Raw genomic sequence first — 7,411 nt, forward strand, 5'->3', positions numbered from 1 at the left:
TTTGTTTAAATAGATACAAAATACAAAAAAAAAAGTTAATAATAAAATTATTGTAGCTTTAAGCCACCAGCACTTTACGGACGGACGTTATTTTGTGGTGTGTGTTTGAATTACTTTCTGTTTAGTTTAGAACTTTTATTTTTTTTTTAGCTAATTGAATATGAATTAAACAATTTTTAACTAGAAACTAATCCACAGATGTATCTCTGTTAACGTGTACATTTAGAGGAGACAAAACAAAACAAAAAAAAAATATAAAAAAAAAACAAAAAACATTGTATATTTTAGTAATTAATAAAAACTAACATTAACACATTGATTAAATCGCATTAAGAAAAAAAAGATTAAAAGAAGGTAACGCAACGGAAGGAAGTCCTGTTAAAAGTTTACATTAAGACTCTCATTAAATTTATTAGTTGCGCTTAAATGCACGATGGTTAATAAAAAAAATAAGAAATTAAACAAAAAACAAAACAAAATCTATGATAATATTATTACATATTTAGGAGCTGTCTATATACAACAATATATTGAAATATTAAAAAAAAGATAAGAAAATAATAAGAAAAAAACAAAAAAAAAATTATTGTAACTGTATAAAGATATATTATTATTAATCAAACAATAAATGATTATGCTACTTTAAAAATGATAATAATAAAAACTTTAATATGAATAAATATTAAAACCTGAATAAATAAATCAAAAAAAATAAAAAATAGTTAGTATTGCTTAAAAACATTTATCTTTTAGTATTTTTCGCTTTCTGGAGAATTTCAAGACATTACAAATGAAAGAGAGTGTCGTTCAAATTTCGATGCGATAAAAGTTGATCGAATCGATAAATATCTATTTTAGTATCGTGTTTCTCTTTCAACAAGAATATTTGCTATTGTGAATCATGAGCTTGATTTGAGTCGATAGCAAAACTCTCAACGAAAAAAATCAAAGGAAAACACAAAAAATATCGTTCACAATAGATATTAACAGCACCAAAATTCATTCTAGATGATCGACTACCGACAACAGCTATTCTGGGGCCCAATTCCTCAAGAGTGAGTTCCTCTGTGTACACGAAAAAGTGCAAATTGTCTAGCGAACAAGGCACAGGAAAACTCACACAGAAAAACTCACTCTTGCGGATTTGGGCCCCTAGGTCTTGTTTAAGAAAATGTATTTTTAGTGCACTTTATTTTGGAATTAGCTCCCTAGTATCTCCAAGAATTTCACATCTTATACATACATCCAAATCAAGGACCCATCCAAGATAGCAACTATTGTTTTATGTAATCACCCAGTTTCACATAATCAGCCCTATTGTGAGTTTCACGTAGAATGTTTTCCGCCCGGAATATTTTTGTTCGCCCGAAGGGAATTTACCATTTCCGCTAAACTAGTTCCTTGTTCGGCAACAAAATTTAAGTAAGAGAAGAGCTGTCAATAGCCTGCAAATTACTTGAAAAAAAGTTGATAATTATGAATCGTCATAGCAACTTCCGGGGATGGTTTTATGACAAAAAAATTCATATGTTATCTACGATTTCAAACCATATACAGGTTGTCCGGTAGAAAATGGATAAGCCTGAAATAGCTGATAGGTGCATTTTTGACTGTTCTGAAACCGAATAGAAAAAGTTTCTTTCGCAACCAGTTTAGAAAATATTAGCTTTTTTTCGTTCAGTGTACTTTAAATTTTATCATCTTACGTGTACACATTTCTATAAAGAAACAACTATGAAGTTTGAGCTAACTGAGCTCAAATACATTTTAATTTCCTATACATTTTTCTGTAAAATTTAAATAAACGCTTAAGTTTAAGCAAAACTTAAAATTTAGTATGAACATGCCCCCAAATGCGCAAAAATAAAATATTTCAAAAACTAGACCTGCTAGAAAATAACCAATATGATAATAATATTTGATATAAATCTTTCTGGAAATTTTTTAAAAGTTGAAAGTCTTTGGTCATTGTAATTTATACATACATATTTTCGTTTCGAAATACGTAGTAGAGCCCCAGAGCTCCATAATTATAAATAACAGCCAATTATATACTTTGAAGACAATTTTTTATTGCAATAAATTTTTTAATCGATACTTAATCGATATAGCGTGACCACTTTAATACATTTTTATATACTGTTTTAGAGGCCGACTTAACTTTTATCTGGCAGAAAGTCTAGTGTGCGGGTGATATTTTACAAATTTTCAATAATAAAACACCAAAAGCTTACTAGTTTTCAGCTATTTTAAACATTATATCATTAAATTCGTTAGAAGAACTGAAGGTTAGAATATAGTTTTGTATTGTTAAAACAAATTAGGAAGTTAAAATTCAATATTTAGTAAGTATAAATAAAACTAATATAAACTAAATGGTCACTGGGGTGTATGTGGAATATTCTTTTGAATTGTTAACAAAATAAAGTTACACATACACCACAGTGACCGTTTGGTTTAATCTTCGATCTGATCGTGTAAATTTTGAAATAATGTGATTGTGTTGCCATTGCAAAAGCTAAAGCAAACAACTGGAATCTCAAATTTGTATTCCACTGAATCTGAAAAGAAAAGGTATCATTTGTTAACTTCATTAGAAAATTGAAAAATTGTGTTAGTAATAGACAAATCGATCAACGTTTTAACACCCTGATCTGTTGACTCTATACACGTATGACTTGACCCATTATGAAATGGTAAATCGCAAGGGAACCTGGTAAATGGAAGTCAAAAGTGGTAATTCGCTGCTGAAAAGCTTGATATGCTTATAGCATATCATACATGACTCAAAATTGTGTTAACAAGTGTTCCCTAATATAAAATGATTTATATCTTAGCGCCATTGTTAACATAAGAACAAAGTATTCGAACTTTTTACTTATTGCAAGACATCACAATAGCACATATTATTATGTAGTTAAATATTTGTTAACACTGTTTACGGATCGTACAGTGTTTATAAGTTTTAATGTTTTAAACAATAGAAATGTCAATAGACTACTATGAATATGAAAAATTACAATACAACATGTTATCATTTCTAAATTAGTTTAAACATAAAGTAGGCCAACATTATTGTTTTATTTTTATGATTCTATTCAAAAACAAAAAAAAATAGAAATAATAAAATTTAACAATGTTCAACAAAATTCAATTGTTAAGCTTAGTACGCTGCTGATGCGAAACGAAAAATTTTATCTCCAAAGTCTCCAAAGTCGACAGCAAAAATGCTAACGAAAAAATATCATTGATTAAATTTAAAATTAGTTTAAAATCAAGAAAAACAACAGAAAATAATTTTTAAAGCAAGAAATAAATTAATTAAAAGTAAAAAAAAATATCAACACTGATCTTGGAGTCAAAAAGAATGCAAAGGATTGTAAAAAGTAAGTGACAAATGAGTGAAAACTCGGCGCAGGGACATATAAGTCCCGATTTTTTTTTTTCGGCACTAATGTCCCACTTTTCTGGGTCATAAGTCCCGAATCGAATTCGGGAATTCTCCCGTGGGCAAAATTTTTTTCCGCTTCGCGTTTGGGTGGCGCAAATTAAAGAGACTCGAATCTGAGAAAATTTTTTCCGCTTCGCGTTTATCGAGTTATAACACAAGCATATCTTTGCAACAAACATTAAACTGGCAAAATTTTCTCTTTGAAGTTTAAGTTCTATTTTTTTTTCCTTGGCAAACTGAAGTAAGACAAATCTTATACACTCCTGCTCAAAATTAACGCACACTTTTTTCTTCTTTAGTCATACCCCTACATCTTATTTAAAATGGCTTTTAAATTATTTGTTGTATTTTTTTGTGTTTGGTTGTTATTAAGCAAGTCAGAAAAATGCTAAACTGCAACAGTATTATCAACCAAAAAAAAGATGAACCAAATTTAGCAATTTAAGGTCTGAAAACTGATATTAAAATAATTTTTGTTTTTTAAGAAAAAAAATTTTTAAAAATGGAAGCACCTGACAGTTCTTTCCAATAATTTTATTCAATACTTGGCATTGTCTCCTCTAGCGCTTATGACAACTTGGAGTCATCTATTCATTCCACGAATTAACATTTGAAGGTTTTATTGTAACTTTTCTTTCACTCCAATTTTCTGTGGATCAAGAATGCTTGGAGGTGGATTTCGGCCGCAAATGCACTTTTTTCAACATTTCCTAGACATGTTCTATTGAATTCAAATCCGAATATCTGTGAGGTCAATTCAAGGGTGGCATATTTTAATCTTGAAGATATTTTCAAACCACTCTAGCATGAATTATCGTGCATCAGACTGAACTGTGGACCAAATCTATTGGTGATTGGAACCGCATGGTGTTCGAGGATATCAGTCAAGTATTTTTGGGTACTTAAAGTAGGTCTAGGAGAGCTCACTAACTCCGTAGGTGTTGTAAAGCAGAGTTTACTTCATGAAAATGTATGACTCATCTCTAAAAGGTTAGCGGGTTGACAGATAGACTTCAGCATATCTCTCCAAATCTTCCCCACAAACATTTTACTCCATACCTTCAATTTAAGATCACTCCTGTCTTATTTGAGAAAATAACCACGATACTGTGAGACAAAGTAATAGTAGGAATTTTCTGTAAAATAAATATGATGTGCGTTAAATTTGAGCAGGAGTGTATATAAAAATGAGTTCGTTTAGTGTGTGTGGCCGATAAACTCGCGTTTGGCTGGTCCGATTTTGGTAATTTTTTTTTGTTTGAAAGGTATTAATATGTAGATGGTTTGTATCAAAAAAAAATAATACCTTTTCTCGCATCTTTACATAGCTGTCAATATGTACGAGTAAAAAACCACTCTCGCTTTTTAAAAATTTTAACTAAGCTTAATTTGTAAAGCTTTCAAAATAATTAAAAAAGTCTGATTTTGAGTGAAACAAATAATTATTCGTCTTGTGATATTAAACCCACATATGGACTTCACAAATAAAATGTATATCTCTGATTTTCATTGAGGACAAATAAGTAAAGCATTGGCACATAAATCAGAGTTATGGTTTGTATCTACATATTACATATACATTAGGGTGGGTCAAAAAAATCGAAATTCTTTTTTTTGAATTGGTACTCCGAAAAATCGATTGCTAGACCCCTCTAGAATATACACACCAAATATGAGCTCTTTATATTAATGGGAAGGTCCTCCGCTTTGCAATTTTCCATTTTTACATCAAGCTTCTACTAAAAAAAAATTATTTTTTTATTAATTGACTTTTTAGCAAATTTCTTTTCATATTCTTGTAGGAAATTGAACGCTCTACAAAAAAGGCCTTATACACTTTTTTCGTTTATCTAACCGTTGAATAGATATTTGAGGTTCAAAAATCGAGAAAATCTTTAAAAATTCGTTTTTTGTTCTTAATTTTGTAACAAATTGAAAAATTATAATGATCAAACGCGCAAGACATATTCTTGTTGAAAATTGATTGCTCCACAAAAAAGGTCTTATTAACTTTTTTCATTAATCTAACCATTCTAAAGGTATTCGAGGTCAAAGTTAAAAAAAAATATAAAAACATTTTATATTTTTAAAAAATTTCTAATTCACTGAAACTTCATTATTTTCAAATTAGAAAGATATATTCTTGTAGGGGCTTAAACGTTCTACAAAAAATTCCTTGGAATGAAATTGATTGCTTTAACCGTTTAGAAGATATTCGTATCCAAACCAATGCTCACTGATTTCAATAGTTTTCTTATGACCCGTATGCATTGCGATTTGGATACGAATATCTTCTAAACGGTTAAAGCAATCAATTTCATTCCAAGGAATTTTTTGTAGAACGTTTAAGCCCCTACAAGAATATATCTTGCTAATTTGAAAATAATGAGGTTTCAGTGAATTAGAAATTTTTTAAAAATATAAAATGTTTTTATATTTTTTTTTAACTTTGACCTCGAATATCTTTAGAATGGTTAGATTAATGAAAAAAGTTAATAAGACCTTTTTTGTGGAGCAATCAATTTTCAACAAGAATATGTCTTGCGCGTTTGATCATTATAATTTTTCAATTTGTTACAAAATTAAGAACAAAAAACGAATTTTTAAAGATTTTCTCGATTTTTGAACCTCAAATATCTATTCAACGGTTAGATAAACGAAAAAAGTGTATAAGGCCTTTTTTGTAGAGCGTTCAATTTCCTACAAGAATATGAAAAGAAATTTGCTAAAAAGTCAATTAATAAAAAAATAATTTTTTTTTAGTAGAAGCTTGATGTAAAAATGGAAAATTGCAAAGCGGAGGACCTTCCCATTAATATAAAGAGCTCATATTTGGTGTGTATATTCTAGAGGGGTCTAGCAATCGATTTTTCGGAGTACCAATTCAAAAAAAAGAATTTTGATTTTTTTGACCCACCCTAATATACATATATATATTTCTCCTGTGCGTTTGTTTGTGACCCTACTCCTAAACGACTAGACAGATTTTTCTGAAATTTTGTGTGAAATATATGTGAAAAGGTCCATCCGAAACAGGTTTTGTTTTATAATTGGACACGGTAGGTGGCGCTGCTGTCAAGTTATAGGCAAATTCCATATTTGAGGTCGAATAACTGAACAGATTTTTGTGAAATTTTGTTTATTTGATAAGGTCTATCCGTTACAGGTTTTGTTTTATAATTTGATCCAATAGGTGGCGCTGTTTTCAAGTTATAGGCAAATTCCATAGGTGGGGTCGAATGACTGGACAGATTTTTGTGAAATTTTGTGTTATGACAAGGTTCATTCTAGACAAGTTTTGTTTCATGATTGGACCCAGTAGTTGGTACTGTTGTCAAGTTTTAGGAAAATTGCATATTTTGATTTTTGTGAAACTTTTTGTGTCTGATATAATTTATTCCAAACATGTTTTATTTCATAAATTGGACCCGGTAGGTGGCGCTTTTGCCGAAGTAGTTATAGACAAATTTCATGTTTGGAGTCCGAAAGACTTGACAGATTTTTGTGAAAGTTCGTTTGTGTGATAAGTTCCATCCATGTTTTGTAAATTATAACTGTATGCAGTAGGTGGCGCTGTTGTCAAATTATATATAGAAAGACTTGACGCTGTTGTCAAGTTATAGTTAAATTCCATATTTGGAGTCCGAACGGCTGTATAGACTTTTATGAATTTTTTTGCGTTTGATAAGGTTCAGACAGGCTTTGTTTTATAGTTGGACCCAGGGGCGTACGTTGAGTTGTCGGGGCCCCGGGGCAAGACTACATTTTTGTGACTGGCTACCAATTCACTGAAAAATATAATGTGTCTCTCTTGTGTCCGAAGTGATTCATGTCAAGTATCTTATCTTTTTGCTTCGATACTTTTATAACCAGTTGCCTTCTCTACATTGTCTCCTTACGGGGCCCTGGCGTGTTGGGGGCCCCGGGGCACCACCCCACTTGCCCCAATGGTGTGTACGC

This window comes from Episyrphus balteatus, chromosome 3, assembly GCF_945859705.1.
Source record: "Episyrphus balteatus chromosome 3, idEpiBalt1.1, whole genome shotgun sequence".
In the NCBI taxonomy this organism is placed as follows: Eukaryota; Metazoa; Arthropoda; class Insecta; order Diptera; family Syrphidae; genus Episyrphus; species Episyrphus balteatus.